The sequence below is a fragment of the Antechinus flavipes genome, chromosome 3, assembly GCF_016432865.1.
Source record: "Antechinus flavipes isolate AdamAnt ecotype Samford, QLD, Australia chromosome 3, AdamAnt_v2, whole genome shotgun sequence".
Classification (NCBI taxonomy): Eukaryota; Metazoa; Chordata; class Mammalia; order Dasyuromorphia; family Dasyuridae; genus Antechinus; species Antechinus flavipes.
Window position 1 is genome coordinate 444,679,903 of NC_067400.1, and position 21,259 is coordinate 444,701,161.

At 35.8% G+C, this 21,259-nt stretch overlaps 1 protein-coding gene across 2 annotated transcripts in view; it reads left to right on the forward strand.

Annotated features, from left to right (window-relative positions):
- Window positions 1-17,333: 17,333 nt before the first annotated feature.
- The window catches only part of NMI (N-myc and STAT interactor), a 41,805-nt gene continuing 37,879 nt past the window's right edge, over window positions 17,334-21,259 (forward strand). Inside the window, exon 1 of one of the 2 annotated variants that reach the window (XM_051986448.1) lies at window positions 17,334-17,457. The gene's annotated coding sequence lies outside the window, so the exon portion shown is untranslated. The remainder of the gene's footprint in view (window positions 17,458-21,259) is intronic. The other variant, XM_051986445.1, reaches the window with a different exon arrangement.

The following is a 21,259-nucleotide window of genomic DNA, read 5'->3' on the forward strand; positions in this document are numbered from 1 at the left end:
TTTTCAAGACTTTCTATCAACCAAATCCAAACTTAATAGGGTAGCTCAAAAGATTGATTGGATTTAACATGTATTTCAACATATTTAACAGGTATTGCCAGTTAGGGTAGGGGGTGGGGGAAAGGAGGGTAAAATTTGCAAGGGTCAATATTGGAAAAATTACCCATACGAATGCTTTGTAAATAAAAAAAACTTTAACTAATAAATTAATTAATTAAAAAATTAAAAATTAAAAAAAATTAAAAATCAATCTTTTTTGATTGGGCAGAATTCAAATAAAAATTGTAATCATGTTATAAATAAATTATAAATAAATTGGAAGAGGATAGGATAGTTTACCTCTCAGACCTGTGGAAGAGGGAGGAATTTATGACCAAAGAAGAACTTGAGATCACTATTGACCACAAAATAGAAAATTTTGATTATATCAAATTGAAAAGTTTTTGTACAAACAAAACAAATGCAGACAAGATTAGAAGGTTAACAAACTGGGAAAACATTTTTACAGTCAAAGGTTCTAATAAAGTCCTCATTTCCAAAATATATAGAGAATTGACTCTAATTTATAAGAAATCAAACCATTCTCCAATTGATAAATGGTCAAAGGATATGAACAGACAATTTTCAGACAAAGAAATTGTAACTATTTATAGACATATGAAAATATACTCCAAATCACTATTAATCAGAGAAATGCAAATTAAGACAACTCTGAGATACCACTACACACCTGTCAGATTGGCTAGAGTGACAGGGAAAGATAATGTGGAATGTTGGAGGGGATGTGGGAAAACAGGGACACTATTACATTGTTGGTGGAATTGTGAACACATCCAGCCATTCTGGAGAGCAATTTGGAACTATGCTCAAAAAGTTATCAAACTGTGCATACCCTTTGATCCAGCAGTGTTTCTACTGGGCTTATACCCCAAAGAGATACTAAAGAAGGGAAAGGGACCTGTATGTGCCAAAATGTTTGTGGCAGCCCTGTTTGTAGTGGCTAGAAGCTGGAAAATGAATGGATGCCCATCAACTGGAGCATGGTTGAGTAAATTGTGGTATATGAACGTTATGGAATATTATTGTTCTGTAAGGAATGACCAGCAGGATGAATACAGAGAGGCTTGGAGAGACTTACATGAACTGATGCTAAGTGAAATCAGCAGAACCAGGAGATCATTATGTACCTCAACAACAATACTGTATGAGGATGTATTCTGATGGAAGTGGATCTCTTCAATAAAGAGAGCTAATTCAGTTTCAATTGATCAAGGATGGACAGAAACAGCTACACCCAAAGAAAGAACACTGGGAAATGAATGTAAACTGTTTGCATTTTTGTTTTTCTTCCCGGGTTATTTATACCTTCTGAATCCAATTCTCTCTGTGCAACAAGAGAACTGTTCGGTTCTGCACACATATATTGTATCTAGGATATACTGTAACCTACTTAACATGTAAAGGACTGCTTGCCATCTAGGGGAGAGAAAAAAATTGGAACAGAAGTGAGTGCAAGGGATAATGTTGTTAAAAAAATTACGCTGGCATGGGGAGAAGAATAAAATACAAAAAAGTATATAGCAGAGAACAAAAAGAACAATTTACAAGGAAGTAAAGAAAAAATGAACACTCATGAATATAATTTCTTCTACTAAAATTTATACTTTCTTGATCTGGTAATTTGTTGTTATATTCCATCCTGATGTTTTGCTGGGCATGTGACAATATTCTCTTTTGTTTTGTATTCTGTTTCTATTTTTCTTTTTTTTTATTTAAAAAAATAAATAAATTTAACTCAGAAAAGTAATATGAAAATTTTCACATAAATCTTATTTGACACTAAATAATTTGCATTAAAATGAAGTTCATGAGCTTAATAAATGTGGGAAAGTCTTGCCCAAGGTTATATACCATTTTTGAATATCTGAAAATCTATACCTAATGTAATAAATGTAGAAAATCTTTAGAGAAAGTTCTACAAAGTTCCTACTAGAGAGAAGCCCTATGAATGTAACCAATGTGGGAAAACCTTTGGTCACAGTTCAAATTTTAGAAAATATCAACTAATTCACCATACGTAATACTAACAATGCAACTAGTCATTGTATTAATATGGAAGAATTTCAAGTCAAATTTTTACCTTAGGTTATAACTGGATAGTCATTGTATGGGGCATGACCACTTCAAAGACTTAAGGGCATAGCCAGTATTACACTTAACTGGCAATATGAGCCATTTGCACATACAAAAAGCATCTGTAGCATGTGGGAGAAACACAACCTGGAGTCAGAAGTATCAGGATTGAATCCTAGAATCTTTTTGCTAGATGTGTGATCCTGAATAAGTTACTTAACTCTGATTGCCTTAAGGAAAAAAAAAAAATCCTGGTCCTTAAACTCACAATTTAATGGGGAGACAACATGTAAACAATGATGTACAAACATGCTAGCTACAGAATACCTTGAGATAATCGAGACCAGAATTAAATGGGATCAGAAAAGGCTTCTTATAGAAACTAAGGTTTAATCCAGGATTAAAGAAAGTCAGGAAGCCAAGAGGTGTAGAGAATGAAGGAGAGAATTCTAGGCATGAGGGATAGCCAATGAAAACACATACAAGTCAGGGGATGGATCATATTGTACAAAGCAAAGAATTGGATTGCAGAGTAAGGTGTGAGGTTAGAAAGGCAGAAGGAGGTCAAATTATGAAGGGCTTTCTTTGCCAGTTTATTGATCCGAGTTGGGGTGTGTATGTGACATAGATGTTCATTTTAGGAATATCAATTTGACAGCTGAATGGAGGATGTCCTGGAATGAAGAGAGACTTGTGGCAGGAAGACTAATCAGCAAGCATTTGGAATAGTTTAAATGTAAAGTGATGAGAGCCTTCACTAGGGTGATGGTACTATCAATTGAAAAGGGGGCATGTATGAGAATTGTTAAGAAGGTAAAAGCCACAGGGATTGGCAATAGATTGGATGGGGCATTTGGAATAGTTTAAATGTAAAGTGATGAGAGCCTTCACTAGGGTGATGGTACTATCAATTGAAAAGGGGGCATGTATGAGAATTGTTAAGAAGGTAAAAGCCACAGGGATTGGCAATAGATTGGATGGGGGGAGTGAGCCTGAGAAGTCCAGTATGATATCTAGGTTTTGATTCTGGATGATTAGGAAGATGACAATATCCTCAACACTAATAAGTGAGTTAAGAAGGGAAGATGTGGGAGAAAACATAATGAGGTCTGTTTTGAACATATTGAAATTCAGATGAATATGGGACATCCAGTTTGAGATGTCTAGTAGGCAGTTGGAGACTGGACATCAGGTGAGAGGTGAGAGAGCCTGATAACATTTAATTATCATCAGCATAGAGATTGACCATGGAATCTCTGGGCTCTGATGGGATCACCTAGTGAAACAGTATATAAGGAGAAGAGAGGATGGCCCAAGAAACCCAGGGTTAGTAGGTATGCAAAACTCTATCAAGGCTGATTAAGGAGGGGTCATATAGGGAGAGAAACAAGAGAAAGAGGATGATCAATTGTATCCAAGGCTTCGAAAGATTAAGAAAATTGAGAATGGGGGGAGGGGGAGAAGAAGGAGGGAAGAAGAGCATTAGTTTTGGGAATTAAGAGCATTTTTGAGGTTAGAAGCCAGACTCCAGAGAGTTAAGAAGTGAGAAGAAAGGAAGTGAAAGCTTTCTATACTCCTACAATGGAGAAGAATACTGGGAAATTTTCAATAAAGTTTTGGTATGGCTTTAGGATCTCCTTGAAAGGGTCTGTTCTAGAAAGGTACTCAAAATGCAAAGGGAATATCACAATAGCCCTGTATTATAAATCTGTTATTTCTACTCTTACTTTGTATAAATGCTAAACAGATATTTTACTTTCATCTCAGATATACCAGCCTGAGCAACTCCAGATTTCCTGGCCAGAGAGTACAACACTTCAGTTTTCTTAATCTTGTTAGTATTTTCTTCCTGACATAATCTTAGGCTCAGAAAAATGTTATATGTGTGCAGGGAATCATGTTCTTGGGAAGCTGGCACTGACTCAGAATCCCAGTAAATCTAAATTCAGAAAGTAGCTCCTGTGGCTCTCAAGATTTCTGTTTGGTCATTGGTGCTCAGGAATAGGAAAGCAAAAAGTAGAATCAGTAGAAACTTGATCTATTGCAGGATCATCTAGGCAATTCATATTTTTTGCTGTTATATGCTTGTAATTCATATTTGTCATGGCTGATGGGGACATCTCCCCCTATCCTCTTTTGGAAATTCAAGTGAAAATTAGTGCTGTGTCTGTTCCAATCAGAATTGTACAACAGAAGGAGAATCTTTTCTCTTCTCTCTTTTTATATAGCTTCTAAAGATGCAGTTCTTAGTTCAAGTGACAAGACAGTTACCTAACCACAGGAATATATAGGTGTCAATAAGCACTGACAGAGTTTTTGCTTTATCTTAGCAAAGTGAAATGTCTGTTACTCACTCAATACACATATCCATCTTAATGAACCCAGAGTACATATCTGTATTCTTTTACAATAATTCAGACTAAAACATGTGATGCTTTTAAGCTCATAAATCTAACCTTACCCTTCAAAACTATTAGAATACAAACTTCTAGAAAATAATTACAATTTTTGTACCTACTTTTTCTCTCCCTGTCTATCCTCTACCTCAGAACTAAGAGGTTGCAGATTGGGTCTCCACAGAGGACTGAATCCTGAGGTTCAGAATTTTCTGTGAACTTGAATGGCTAAAAATGGTTCTTAAGTCCCTGCTTCTGTGCTTACCTTTAAAAGTAAACACCATTATTATCAAAGCAGAATAGTTTCTCTTTTGAGCAGTTCACTCAAGTGGACTTAGGTCTGCTTCTTTCTGAAGTTCTACTCCCAACTGGAAGGCTAATTCTTCCTTCATTCCATGTTTGGATCTGTTTTCAATTGTCAGACTTCGTGGTCTTTTCAGCTGCTGCTCCTAATGTCTATCTGTCTGTTTATTTGTTTCAACTGTTTCCTGCTGGATGTGGTTCATTCTATTGAATGAATACCTCTGCTACAAGACATGGGGAGGGTGGGAAGAGAATCCCTCCTGTTGCCTGTTGCCCTCTAATAAAAGGTTAGATAGAGATCTCATTCCATAAAATTGCTTCCTATTTTTCCTATGTTTTTGATCATTTGCAGGACTGGAACCTTAGCTTTTAAGTCATCATATATATATAGTTAATCTTTGGCCTTCTAATGACAAATTGTCCTTCCAGTTCCATCAAAGAAACTGCTTCACACTTCCTAAAGGGATAAATAGGACATTGATGCATGATAAGTTTTAATGTCCCCTTTATGAGATTGTCTATTGGATTGAAATTAATTTCCCACTATTCCCTATTTTCTTTACTCACCATTCTCTTCCTCTTTCCCCCTACCATCTGCCACTCTATTCCATTAAAGTTTTGCCCATTCAGTTTCTTCTATATAAAAATTCAGTCAATACAAGAGCCCTGATTGTATCAAATCACCAGGGGTTATAATAAAGTTCTCCCCTCAGTTCACCTCTTTTGGGGCTTGACATTATTTCTCTGTAAAATAAAGAAATTATAATGAACCAATGCTTCCGAATTCTCCTTGGCAACAGAATATTTCTGAGACTTGAAATATATTGACAGAACTCATAAATAGTTAGAGAAATATCAGCACAATATAGAGACAATGAAAACTATTTTTTTTACACAAAAGTGTTGCATGTAGTAAATGCTTTTGGGATATGAATAATTTCATATTTAATAATTTAGAGAGGAAAATATTGCCAGTATTGACATTTTCACAAAACTCTAATTCATAGCACATGGAATATACCAGCATTCAGCACTGTTGGAAGGACTCATTACTAGATATGGGCCAAGGCTGCTTCCAGCTGGAAAACTTGGACTCTGTTTCAACACAAATAATGGTCTGTCCTACCACAAGGGTAGTTTGAAAGAGAAGTAAAAAGTTTTTAACTGTGGTGGTGAGATTGTAGAGACAATTTCTCAGAGCGGTCAACTTTATCCTTTAAAAAATTGAGAAATAAAATGAGAAGTGAATCAGTTTCCTCAAATCTTATTAATAATATTTTATCTCCATTGACTTATTATTCTCTCAAGTATACAAAGGAATTTGTGCTTTTAAATCTTAATGATAATACCCCTTCATTCTAGCTGTTGAATAATCTGCTTTTTCAACTTGGCTCTCCTGAGTATTAAGGGAAGTGGGAGTTTTTGAAATGGACCAGCTGTTTTTATAAGCACAGTAAATGTTCACACCTAGTGAAGTATTTATTTACTATCTTCACAACAAAACAAAATCAGTTTGCCAAGAAAAGCTTAAGTTGTTGTGACTTTGTACATAGAAACAAATAAAACATTACAGCTTTCTCATTTCCACAATTCCTTAGGGAAATTGCAAAAGACATAAAATAAAGTGTTTGTCTCATTTCCAAACTTCTCCCTCCTGCTAAATGCATAAGGATGATACAAACTTGTACATTACAGAGATTTCCCAAAATTTGAATTCTTGCTTATTTGGAGTTTCCACCCTACCATTGTTTGATGGATATTCTGCTCTCCCCAGGCACATTGTGTACTTTAAAAAAAGTACATTGGGTGAATTGAAATTGTATAGTCAGTCATTTTTAATTGGCACCCATCTCAATTCTTCTCCAAAATCTCATATTTTTGCACTTAAAAAATTTATGGGAATTTGGTTTTCTTGCTTTTTTTTTTTTTAGGGGAGGGGGAGAAGATAAGAATTTCCTTACATTAGGTTAACTGGAACATGATAGAATAGAAACTCTAAGCTTGGAAGATTCTGGGCTAGTCTTAACATTTTTGAATGAATGAGTGGATGAGTAAATAAATAAACATGTAGGCTCATCTCCCCAATCCTTACCCTTGTTTGATGGGATTTCATTGTTCATGTTGATGATCCCTCAAATATCTTAAACTTCCAATTCTTTAATCTCCTCAAACCTCAAGACCTATTTCTCTAGTCCATCTCAAACACAGTCTTATACTGGATCTCACCCATTACCAATATTCTACTTCCACTTTCAAAAATTCTGACATAGAGCTCAAGATACTACCCAGGATTACCTACTCTGCAAATGTGAACTTAAGCAAATGCGAAAAAAGATGGACATTCACTAATAAAAAGTTTGAAACGTTTTTAGAAAGAAAACTAGAACTGAAAAGATTATTTACCTCTTAAACACACTAAACAACAGAAATGCAAGAGAAATGAATTAAATACAAACAGGCAAAGACAGTAACTACTACAGTGAAAATAGAAAGTAAAAAGACCGCTTTCTAAATGAACAGGAGAGAAGAGTGAAGGTAGAAATCTGGCAGAAACAGTGAAAAGGTTGTTGCCTTTGTTTATTTGTGTCCAACTCTTTGTGACTCATTTGGGATTTTCTTGGCAGATACAAGAGTGGTGATTTGCCATTTCCTTCTCCAGCTCATTTTACAGATGAGGAAACTGAGACCTATAGGATTTGCCCATGTTCATACATTAAAGTTCGGATTTGAATTCGGGAGGAATTCCTGATTTCAGGCTCCTCACTCGACTCATTACGCCACCTAGCTGACCAAGATCTCATTAACGCCCTTCAAGTAAATCAAGTTCTTTTTTGGGGGGAGGGAACTGTGGGGGAAGAACACATGAAACTAAAGGAGGGGATCAGGTAATGGAGAGGAGTGTGTGATGAGGCAGCGTCAAATCAAGGACTAATAATGAGAGCAAAATGATCTCTGTGATCTCAGAAATGAAGAGTCTACAAAGGAGTGGGTGAGGGAGTTTGAAAAAAGGGAAGGGAAGAAAGAAATACTTCTTTGAGTAAAGAGAGATAGTAAACTAGGTGAGATATGGGGGACTTTATGCTTGAAAAAATCTCTTCCAAAAAAGGAAGGAAATTGGAACTTTTGGCGTCAACTACTTACACGGTGAGTAGGAGATCGTGAATTTAGGGAGGAGTCTTTAAAGCAAAAGTGGGAGGGTAACGAAGGTAAATCGGACATCAGGGATGGTGGGGGAGGCACCCTATCAGCACTCTTTCTGACACCTGAGTAAATTGTCTTTATTTGAGCAATGTGGCACAATGGAAAAGGGAAATCTATGAGGCAAAGTGCCTAGCGGAAGAGTCTAAAATTGCTATTTAGGAAACTTTTGACTAAATGAGGAATCCAGAGAAAAAAGATTATTATAAGATTCATCAGTAAGGGAATAGGAGTCTAGAACAGCGAGAAAAAAAGGATGGTAATGAAGATAGGGAGAAAAATCCTTTTTGGAAAAAAAGGAAATTAAAAAAAACCCTAATGAATAGGACTAGCTAAAGGGGAAGAGAGAAAGGGGGAACCTACTTGGCTAAAGCCGAGGAAAAGGATGAGGAGGGAATAAGTAAGAAACAAAATATCTTACCAAGAACTCCTCTGATTCACAAGCTTGCAGAAAAGATTTATTTTATATTCCGGCAGAAATAGGTGCTAAGTTAGCTGACTTTGGAACTCCAAAGGCAGTATTTTATTTGCTATCCTGAAGCAGAAGTCTGGATTCCCATTAATCAGAAGTAGCTGGAAGCAAATCTCCACTCCTCATTATATAGCCAGTCCCTGCCCTCAAGGAACTTAACGTCGTGAAGGGTGAAAATTAACTGTGGAGGGCTAGGGACAAAGAACAAAAAATCCTTTTCAAATCTCAGGTGACCACTACTAATTACTAAACCCTGCCCACAAGGGGTTTACATTCTTACATTCTTTTGGGACAGATAACCTCCACCCTTGGTTATTCTTTGTTGTCCTTGAGAGTTTCAATTTTCTTAAATTTCGTTTCTCCAATTTAATTTTCATAATTGTGGAAATCAGATCAATGTCCATCCATTTTTTTGCAGAATATAACCAGAAAAAAAAAAAAAAACTAGAGAGAAAAACCAACTAACAAAACCCCAAAGGAAAAGGAGTAACAAATGAGAAAAGAGGATTAGGAATGAGGGGAGAGCCAGTAGGAGCAGCTTTCCTTTGGAAAAGAAAAAAATTAAAGTAGCTAAAGGAACATTATACTGTGTTAATAGCAAAAGAAAAAAAAATGCAACAACAGTTTCTAGTTTTGTATTAATTGTTTTCCTGATTAATTCTCTTTACTCTGTCAATTCCTACTATTTAGGAGCCTCTTTGGTCATTTTTTTTTTTTACCCCACAACAGTATACCATTTCATTTATATACTATCATTTAAAAAGATTCCCAACTATCTAAAAGGCAATCTAACAGTCTCATTATTAGATTGCTTCCCATCTTGCATTTTACAATCCACTCAAATTGCCCTTTTCTCTATTTCTTGTACTCAGCAGTCCATTTGCAATAGTTCTGCCTTGGCTGGTATAGTGCTCATTCTGCTTTCTCTCAACTTCATAGAATCCCTTATTTTCTTCAAAACTCAACAAATATCACTTTCTCCAGAAAGCCTTTTCTGATTCCTCCTAAGTGGCAGTCTCCACCCTCTACCCCTTCCCCTCAATGTGTAGACACACTCACACACTTATGTGTGCATATAGAATGTACATATATGCAGACATAGATGTATACATTTATATATTATATTCACATTATGTGGGATAAAGACCACCAGGTCAAATAAATCAAATAAATTAAGCAGATTTCTCAAGGTAAATCATGAGAGAAAGGGTGTTTCCCTCCAAAAAGCAGTCATACAAGGAGAGGTGGGGCCCTGTTAACAGCCAAGAATTATATAGGGGGCCTCGGCTAACACTCCCAATAGCTGGTTCTTTGCCCTGATTAGCCAGGACAAATGACCTCACATTCTAATCATAAATGAGAAAAAAGTTCTAACCCAACCACATTTTTAGGATTGCTAAATTACCTTACATGGGAGTTTTAATGCCAAGATGATCCTAATTTAGTCTCACAAAGAAAAGGGCTACATGGTCCTATTCCTTGGAAACCACTTGATCTCTGGAGGATAAAAAATCAGGCCTTGGGGCCTAGCCAACCTTCACTCAATGCTTAGAACACTGTCTCCATCTTAGCTTTCACAATTCACTTTATTCAATTTGTACATTATTTCTGCTAATAGTTTGGATGTTCCTTGAGAGCAAGAACTGTTTCATTTTTTATTTGCATACATAGTATCACTCACCAGTAGGTGTTCAATAAATCTATGCTGACTATTCTTTTTTTCTTTTGCCCTCTATACTTTTTATTTTATTTTTATTGGTAGCTTTTGTTAATATTACAATCTTTAATTCTGTATATATTCTTCTCTTTTACCTTACCCAAGGAGTCATTCCTTCTATCCAAGATTTAAAAAGAAAAGAAGAAAAAAACCATTTTAGTACAACTGAACAGCATATTAGTACTATCTATGTATCATACATCAGTGGTTCTTAAAGAGTGTGTATGAGGGGGTGGGAGAACACACTAATGTGCTACCAATTTTATTTGTTATAAATAATGTGGAACTCACACTTGCAACTACATGCATATGCTTGATTCTCCCCAGCATATCATGAATAAAAGTCTGAGAACACTAGTTTGTGTTTTTAAATAATTCAAAGTTTAGTAGAAATATATTAGCAGTCCTGATGGAACTGTGATCTGGTCCAACCATTCAATTGGTTGCAATTATTGTAATTTCATCTATTTTGACCTAGCAGTCCTATCTTTGTAATCCCATCATAATAATAGACAGCAAGAAAAGATCCACACACAGGAAAAGTCACAAAAGTAGCAATATTTATTATAGGAAATAAATCTTTCAATGACAAGCAAATGGCTAAACAAATTGTGGCATCGAGAAGCAAATATGAACAATTCAAAGAAATATGTATATTTTTGTATGAAGTGATACTAAGTGAAGAGCCAAAGAAACATTGTATGCGTTGACTATAACTATTTCAATAAAGGTACATTAGATGGCAGCAAAACTCTAATCAAATGAAATGTATAATAATGGTACCAAATCATTAAAGTTATAGCAGCCCTTCTGTTCACAAATAGTAAACTGCTACAGGACTTACATGTACCATCTGTTGCCATCATACATACAGAAAGTTTTATTTAACAATTGTTTGGGAATGTAATTAATTCAATCTTCTCCATTTTCTCACTAATCTTTAACTGCTTCCTGTCAATTGGCTTTTTCTTATGCCAATAAACATGCCCATATCTCCCTCATTTTCAAAACTCCTTACTTGATATGTCCATCTCTGATAATTATTGTTCTATATCTCTTTTTCATGGCTAATCTCTCTGAGATAGTCATCTACAATGAGCACCTCCACTTCTTTTCTTCTAACTCTTCCAAATTATTTCCACTTTGACTTCCCACCTCATCATTCAACCAAAAATATTCTCTTCTAAGTTACAACAAGCTACTAACTGTCCAATTTAGCAGTCTTTTCTCAATCTTTGACTTTCTTGATTGTCCTGCAGCCTTTGCCATGGTTAATTAGTCTTCTCTTTTCTCTCTAAGTTTCCTCAACACTGCTCCTTCTTGGTTTCTTTTTCATTTAGGTCATGCCAGATGATGAGTGTCCCCCAGGGCTTTTTCCTGGTAATCCCATCAGCACCCATGGATTTAATTATCATCTCTACAATGGATTCTCAATTTATCTTGTCCTAACTACTCTGATGACCAACATTTTAGCATGTCCAAATGCCTATTTGCTATCTCAAACTGGATGGGCCATAGATATTTTAAAGTTAAAATTTCCACCATGGAATCATTATCTTTTTCCCCCAATTTCAATTTTCTTCTCAACTTTCTTATCACTGTCAAGGGCACTACCAGCCTCCCAATCACCTAGACCTTTAATTTAGGAGTCATGCTTGAGTTCTCCTTCTTTCTTACTCCCCGACTCCTATGTCTAATCTGTTGCTAAATCCTATTGATTCTACCTTTGAAATATCTCTCCTATACAATCTTTGCTTTGCTTTGACCCTGCCAACACACTGGTGCAAACCCTTATTACCTTATATCTGAACTAATGCAATACCTTCTGGTTGAGTTTTCTGCCTTAAGTCTTTCCCTATTGTAGTCACTCTTCTATTCAATTAACAAATTGATCCTTCTACAACTCAGATCTGATCAAATGACTCCCTATTTGATAAATGCTAATGGTTCTCCATGACTTCCAGGATCAAATAGGAAATCCTGTTTGGTTTTCAAAGTGATTCTAATTTGGATCCTTCCTACAGATGTTGTTTGAGGATCAAAATGATGTGGTTGATGTAGACACCAAATGATGGTAGGCAGCAAAAGTTAGAGTTCAGTCATGTGAAGAATTCACAATGGCCATTCTCTTTGGCCAGATTTATTTAAGCAAAAGGTTAGAGATGAAATGAAAGGATACAATAGACACCAGGAATGGTAAAAATAAAATAGAGAGGGAGATCATAGAAAGGGGTTTTCCTGAAAGGGACATAACACCCTGAAAGTTAGCTATAAGAAGGAAAAATGGGGTTGGGAAACGTAATGGAAAGAGAGGAGATACCATGAGGCATAGGGGAAGGAAAAAGACATCTTAAGACAGAATGCTTGCTGTAATGCCAGAGAAACTGAGGCAAGATAGAGATTAGAGGGTTTTTAATATTTTATTTGAGAGGGAGAGATTGTGCTGGGGGCATGTTGCCCCCAGGGCTAATGTCTCAAAGCATCCAGCAAATGTGAGTTTCCCATGGAATATATATGGCTCTAAGCTAGGGTAGACAAGGGCAGGGGTGGAGGGGAGTTCAAACTCTGGTGAGTGGGAATCTCCAGGAAGGGACCATCTATCAATCCAGTTCTGACAAGTTGGGGATAGGACCATAAATTCTAACAAATTGGGAGGACTTAGGAAGTGTCCAATTAGAGCCAGGAAGTCTGGGACTTAGAGATACCAATTAGGTATGTGAGATAGGAGTTTTATCATTTGGAATGCCAGATATCCACAGCCCTAATTATCTCAGTTCTGATGAGCAGCAGGGGAAAGTGTTGCAACTAGAGGGATTTAGGCAGAACAATAAAAGGAACTGAGGCAGAACAGTTCAGGGAAACTGAGGCAGGACAATTAGAGGGAACTGTGGCACAACACTGCCATGACAAACTGACTCAAAGAAAGGCAGCAGTCATGGGATGGCCCATAAATAGATTTTATAGAGAAAATTTAAGCTTAGGGACATGACTGGGATTTCTGTTCAGGACTTCTATAGAGGATGTGACAGGGGTGTGAAATTGTGTTCCCTTTAATCTGTAAAATTAACACTCTAAACTTGTGTACCCTTTGATCTGTAAAGAAGGGAGATTCGAATCTCAGGCCCTCTTGGGAAACATATCTCCCCAGACTCCAGAGAATCTATGAGACAGCATATCTTCATGGCTGACATTTTCTAAGGCAAATCATCCTACTGATAATCTTTTAAGGAAATTCCAAATTCCATAAGCCTTCAAAAGTCATTTCCCATTCAATTGGAGATCTAGGCCTGGGGACTTTGGTTTTCTTTTCAACCTGAAACTGGAGCCTCAAGATTCCCTATTAAAAGGCAATTCTAAACTCACTTCTTTGCAGAATGTTCAAAGCAGGACTATGCCTTGTCCCTTGGTATAGCTGCCTGTCAGGACCCTGCCTGTTGAGAAGACATTCTCTTCTCAATGCCAGCCTCCATTTCCCTAATAAGACTTTGCCACTATGAAGTCAGTCTCTTAGCAAAGCTGACTTCTCATCCAACAATAAACTTCCATTTTTGCCACCTAAAACTCTTCGGGTTTGTGAATTCTTTCATGAAGAACCTGTGCCTCTGATCAAAAGGGGATTTCTATAACTCTCTGATGGTCACTAGAACTCCATCAGATGCATCTCAAGGGTTTGATATAACTTGGATTTCAGAATGGACAACCCACAGAAGATGGAACCATGAAGATAAACTGATCTCTATCAGTGCCTTCTTCCTGCTTGCCTCAAGGATCAATTCTTAATTTCTCTGTGTTCAAAACACCATTGAGAACCTCACCCCTATGTAACCAGTCTTATACTTTACTCTCCTCCATAAACTTTATAATAGTTACCTGGGCCTCCTTAATGTTCCTCTCATATACATTTCATCTTCTTGACTCCTATACATTTTCACTAGTGGTATCCCATACATTGAATACTCTACTTCCTCATCTCATTATCCTATTTCCCTGACTTCCTTCAAGTATCAGTTAAAGTCTCACCTTCAGAAAGAAGTTTTTCCTGATACTTCTAAATCCTAGTGATATATATATATATATATATATATATACATACATATACATATATGTATATATATACATATACATATATGTATATATATATGTATATGTATATATATATATATATATCGTCTTCTTCATTAGAATATGAATTCCTTGAAGGCAGGAGCCATTTTTGCCTTTCTGTATCTAGGGTTTAGGCTTAGTATAGTATCTGGCACATAGTATATGCTTAATATATGATTGTCCACTGACTAATATTTCTTGATTCAGAAAGAGCACTGTCTTAAGTCAAGAGGACCAGTATGCAAATCCTGACTCTGCTGCTTACTGTCTATTTGATCTTGGGCACATCACATAGTGACTCTTGATTTCCTAATCAGTAATATGAAAGTTGAATAAATGAAAAACATTTATTAAGAATTTACTAAATGCTAGATATTGTTCTAAATACTGTATATACAAATAGAAAAGTGAGAGTCCCAGGTTTTAGGAATTTATTTTTAATAAGGAGAGACAATACTTATATGGAAGAGGAGCCTGGAATAGGTGTTCCAATATAGGAACACTTACAGTCAAATGATTTATAAGGCAGCCAATTAATAGCCTTTTCCTGTGAAAATGCTAATATTGTAGTATTGATTTGATTACTGAGCCTAGATAGAAAGGGAAAGTGCCATTACTCTTTTGAGTAATGTGAAGCATAGTCTGATTTGGGATCAACTAACTATAGCATAGCTTCTTATATGGGAATATGAGGTCACATAATTGAATGTGGGGTTCATGAAAAATTTGACAACTAAAGTTATCAAATATTCTGGCCAGACTTAATTCTTTATCTAAAATTAAATAAGCACATCCATCTCATTAGTATGCAAATTTGTTTTTATCTTTAATAAATGGTAAAATTATATCTATATCAAAGAATTGTTTTAAAATAAGTTTTTTAAAATGATTTTTATCAATAAATGTTTGATTTGTATACTTATTTTATATACCTATATATCCAGAGTTGCATGAAATTTTTTTGATAAAAAAAGGTCACAAGTGGAAAAAGTTATTAAGTTCCTGAACTATAGTGGGAATTGGACTAGATAATTTTTGTGGTCTCCTCCAGTTTCTAAACCAATGGCTTGACTTCGAAGTTTCTTTCTATATTTGCTTGTAAGAAATGCTGAAAAGTTAGGTTTCCACAGTGTTACAAACTTTCAGATAGTGTGGGGATAGTAAGTACTACTCATCAGGAAGTTTTCAGAATATGAGAGGTTAAGAAAGATTAGTATTCACAGAACAAAGTGATCAATAGAAGCCTTGAGCAAACAAGGAATTGGGGTGGGGGGTGGGGGTAGGAAGGCAGGCTGGGAAGGCACAGGTGGATTCAGCCAATCAGAAAAAGTCTTGTGGTTTTGAGAAAACCACAAACTTAAGATGATATCTGATTTAGCCCAAACTAGTTGGGATCAATGACCTGACTTGACCAAATCACTACTGTCCTGCTTAATAGGCTAATTGAATATTAAACAACACACCCCAGAGGAGGAGTTTTCAGCCATTTTTGAACATAGGATGTTCAAATGTTGGGAGGAGGCATATTTTATACATATTGAGAGGAAACATGTAGTGGACAAATCAGAAAGACTGTAACCTGGATAAAACAAACCAATGCCTTATTTGAAGGAAGGAACTCCATCACAAGAGGAAGTATAAACGTTCCCCCATTTCTGTACTCAGTGCTCCCTCTTCCCAAAGAGGAGTGGGGCCTGCTTTTGGCCAGAAGACAATTCCTTAAGATTCTTTTTTAATAAATTTTCCTTGATATCTGATTTTCAGTATCAAGAGTGTTATTTCTAACATACTGATATAAAAGGTATCATTTTTCTTTTTTTAAAGGAAATATTGGGTAACATATAACTCTCTCCTAAGAACTTGGACAAGCCATCATTACAGGAGAGTAATGATAAATAATGCTGCCCACATCTGATAATGTGCCACAGTCTTCTTTAATTGTCCTGCCTCAGTTTCCCTGAATTATTCTGCCTCAGTTTCCTTGAATTATTCTGCCTCAATTCCCCTGGTTGCAACCCCCCTTTTCTATTCATTAGAACTGAGATAATTAGGACTGTGGAGATTTGGCATTCCAAAAGATAAGAATTTATGATCCTACCCCCAACCTGTCAGAACTGGATTGATGGTGGTCCTTGCCTGGAGATTCTTGCTCACCAGAGTTTGGACCTTCCCCTCCTTCTCTGCCCCTCTCTTCCCCTAGCTCTCCCAGCCTCAGCTTTTGTGTATCTACCCAAGATTAAAGCCATATATATGTCACTGAGAACTCACTGGATGCTTTGAGACATCAGCACTAGGGGCAACATGTCCCCAACACAATCTCTCCCTCTCAAATAAAATATTAAAAACTCTCTAGTTTCTATCTTGCCTCATTTTCTCTGGGATTATCATAAAGAGATAATGAACTATATATCCAGAATGAGAGACATTTTTTTGATATAGTCAAAATGGGAATTTATTTTGTTTGACTAGGAATCTTTGTTACAAAAAGTTTTGCTCTTTTTGTCTTTTTCAATGGGAAGGTGGAGAGAAAGAGAAAAATAAATACTAATTGAAAAAGATTTAATTTTTAAAACGATGAAGTTCAGCACATTAAAGTAACAATATTCCCTGTGGCCACATCCAACTCATTAAAACAAACTAACAAAAACCAAAAGAAAATCTGCTAAGTAAAGAGAATGCTCAATGCAATTCTGAAAGCAAAAAAACAAGCAAAAAATCCCCAAATCCTGGTTGTTCTCCTTCCCTTCCACCACTAGCTTCTCAACCTGGGTGCTTCCTTTTGGGCAATGAGAATCCCCACAGTGAACTAACAGAATTACAAACTCTTTTGGGAAACTCCGTTAGTTCTTTAAGTCCCTCTGGGAAGGAGCTGGCTAGAGAACTACACAACTATCTGCCACTGGGTATTTTCTCTTCTTTTCCCTTCCCCTTTCCCTCCCACAGATCTTCACGTGATTTCCAGGAAAAGGAGAAAGGCTGTTTGGTGCCAATAGCCCCGCCCAAACTTTGGGGTACGTCCTACTTTCTCAGTATGATTGCTTCCAGAGGGACTTGTGTGGCCTGAGTTGCTGTTGCTGCTACTGCTGTCAACTGCCCTGTTCTTCGTTCTCAAGCTGTAGAACTCAGACTGGGAGGTACGGGGCAGGCAGCTAATGGGGGAATCTTTTGGGAACCTGAGGAACCTGACGTTTCTCACTTGAAGGGATGAAAGGTGTAAATCTTTTGCTCTCTGCAAGGATTGTCATGCAAAGCTTTGGCACAGTAACTTCCAAGTTACTGGCAGATCAGCCAGGCTTTTTCAGTTGGACACTAATTGACAATAAGAATATGGAAAACAAATCTGTCTGAAAGACACTTTGCTAAATGACCTGTTTGCTAAAATGCCCCTTTTCTCAGCGCCCCCTTTCCTCTTCATGGCTCTGAAACAGCTGAACAGTTTTTGTTTCACTTCTGAAAGTGAAACCAAAAGAGATTCTCTCCATGATTCTTCTGTCTTTCAAAATTTGTTATCTTAGTGGAGAATTGCATAAATCTTTTTATTGGAATCCTTGTGGAAACCTAGAGCAAGTGAACATTTCTTTCTAATAGGCTGAACAATTGCTGATCTGTGGCAATAGCAGGAAGAAGTAGGTTCGGAGGCTTCTTGTGATACATAATGACAGTGTGATCCTGGTCAATTCACTTAACCTCTCAAGCCTGAGGAAATTCTCCAAAATCAAAATTCTTAATATTTTAAAAATGCCATATGACCCTCTTTCACAGTCTGGTGAAACTTATGAACTTTTTCTTAGACTACAGTATTTAAATGCATAAAACAAAATGTACATTATTGGAAAGGAAATGAATTATTTTGAAATGTGGTTGTTATAAAGATATATATATATATATAAAATTTCCCAGATTAAGAATTCTCACTCTAAAACTATAAATTGCAAAGTAGATGCGTATCAGAAAAGAAAGTTCTTCCATCAAAACTTCCTATATCAATAAAATGAAATCACCATTCCCATCAAAAAGAAGGAAGGAAAGGATACTAATAACATGTACTATGAGGTATCATAAATGTTAATTTTACTGACTGGATTAAGACAATTTTATTAAGTGGAATGGGAGATTGCTGATCAATAGCTCTGCCACTATATATCTGTACTCATTGGACCTTTTAAAATATTACATTTCTTGAAAATTATTTAAGAAAACTATTTCATTAAAAATTTTCTTAAAGATGGGAATAGCCAAAGTAGGCCCCATATAATTCTTGGCTCTTTTTATTTTATTATATTTGTAATAATTATTGCACAGGTATTTGAAAAGAAAAGTTTATAAAAGTGAAATGTCCCTTCCCCAACATGTTTTTTTAATCAAATTGCCTTTTTTTAATTGGTGAAGGATAGAATAGGATTTGGATATTGGAAAGGATTTAAAGATTATTTTTACAGATAGGAAGCTGTGATCCATAGAGGAAAAGTGACATGCAAAATTATATGATAGGAGTTTTATAAGAAAGCTCTTTAAATTTTTTAAATTGTTAATTTAACAAATATCAAATAGCAAGGGCATTTGCATCATATGTAATAGAAGAGAAAAAGAAAATTGCATGTGAAATGCTTTATTATAAATAGCTTGCTTTTACTTTATAAATATATAAATAAATTCAATCTGTAGCTTTCAAAACTGTCCCATAGTTTCTCTGTACTTCTCTTTGGTCTTACTTCAGTTCTTTTCTTGCTATTAAAATAATACCTTAACAATCTTGCTTTGCTCCCCCTCACCCCTCATCTCGTTGCCTCTTCCCCCACCTCCATTTTCCACCACTGAGAAGAAAAAAGCAAAGCAAAGTTTTTGTAACACATAAATAAAGCCAAGTAAAACAAGTTTCCACATTGGCTGTGTCCAAAAAATGAAGGAATTATTCAGCATCTAGAATCTGCCAGTTGTCTGTTAAGAGATAAGAAACAAGTTGCTTCATTGTATCTATCAGTTCTCAAGTCTTTCAAAGTTGTGGTCTTTATTATGTTGTTACTCTATGTGTGTATTGTTCTCTTGGCTCCAGTTCAATCTATATCAGTTCATAGAAATTGTCCCAGGTTTCTCTGAAACCAACTCTTTTGTCATATGTTATGATAGAATATTATTCCTTTACAGTCATATGCCCACAAAAGAATAATCTCAAAATACTATTTTTATAAAGTCAATCCCTTTAAACACCTACAATGTACAAAGAATGAAACAATCCTGTTTGTAATAAATGAGATGAATCCATAAATATAAGGTGACCTGATATAACTATAGGTTAAAGTAGTGAAATCGAACAATTTTGGAGAACCTAGCACTCATTGGAAGGCAAGAGAAAGATCATGAAAAGCTATGCTTAGAACATGGTGTTTGAGCTGCCCCTTGGTAAAGAGGAACAATAAGAAGTGAGGTGCAGAGGAAATGCATTCCAGACATGGGGAACACTCTCTCACCGTGAACTCTGGTTTAGAAGCTTTTAAGTAAAAAATTATAGCTATAATCATGGAATTTTAGAATTGCCTGGTCCAGAAGTTCTTTATCTTTTTTAAGTCAATGACTCTTGGCAATCTGATGAAGCCTTTTTTTTTTTTTTTTTTAACAAGCATTTATCTCTCTCCTTCCACTGTTGCTGCCTGCATTTAACAGATAGGAAAAAAAGAAAACAGGAAAGCCCCTCAAACAGATCTATAAATAAAATAGCAAAACACATTTCTACATTGGCCATGCCCCTCCAAAAATATGTGCCTTATTGTACCTTTAAGGCCATATACTCTGGCAGGAGGTATCCAACCTTTCATTTTATGAGACAAATTTTTTTTTTTTTTATCCATGGTCTCACAGGTAGGAAGCATAAGAGCTAGAATTCAAAATCTAAACTTTCTTACTCTAAGCCCTGAACAATTTCTCCAAATTAATCCAAGTACAACTCTGAGCTAGGACTAGAAACCAAATTTCCACTACTCTACTTTATGTGCCTCACCAGAGAGCAACTAATGGGACTTTAACATAATGCACCTAGAGAAGGCATTCCATTAGTAGAATAAAGACATTAAATTAAGAAATTAATATGAAAACATACCTCAAAATTTTTGAGATAATGCTCAATGCAATTGAGCCTATTAAATGCCTATTAAGAATAAATTCATTTTAGAGCACAAAGTTAGAGGAGGGAGGGAATAAACCCAACACCAAATATTTAGAGTTGAAAGTAACTTTAATGGTCATCTAGTTACATCCCTTCCTATTTTGCAGATGAAGAAACTGAAGTCCAGAGAAGTAAAATCATCTAACCAGTGTCACATGAGTGTTTCATATCTAGATTGGGCAGAATAAAGGTTAGATAATTCAATTCAACAATCATTGAATAAGAAGAGAAGGCAATAAAAAAGACTCAATTAGACTTAGTCTTTATTCCCAAGGAGCTCATAAAAAATAAGATTCATGCACTAATTGCTCCAGGAGAAAATTAAAATTTCATTTTTGCATTCTTTCAAAAATCATTTAGTAAGCCCCTACTTTATGTAAGATACTATGATAAGTGCTGAGATTTCAGTCAAAACAAAAAATAATCCTTGTTTTCAAGTTTACATTCTATTGGGGGATGTAATAACAATTAATTAGACAAATGTGAAATAATATAAGGGAGGAGGGATCAGTAATGGAAAATCAGGAAACATAAGAAAGTGATGGCTGGGGTAAGCTTTGAAGTCATTAGAGATAATTTGAAGAAGCATAGAAAGATAGGAGATGGAATGCTGAGTTCCAGGAACAGCCTGTAGGACAATTTGGACAGAAATAAAGAACATATAAAAATGAGTAAGATTAAGTATGCCTAGAAGGGTAGATGGAGACCATAGTATGAAGGGCTTTATATTCCCGGTTGTCAGAATGATAGACTTGGAATCAGGAATACCAAGTTCA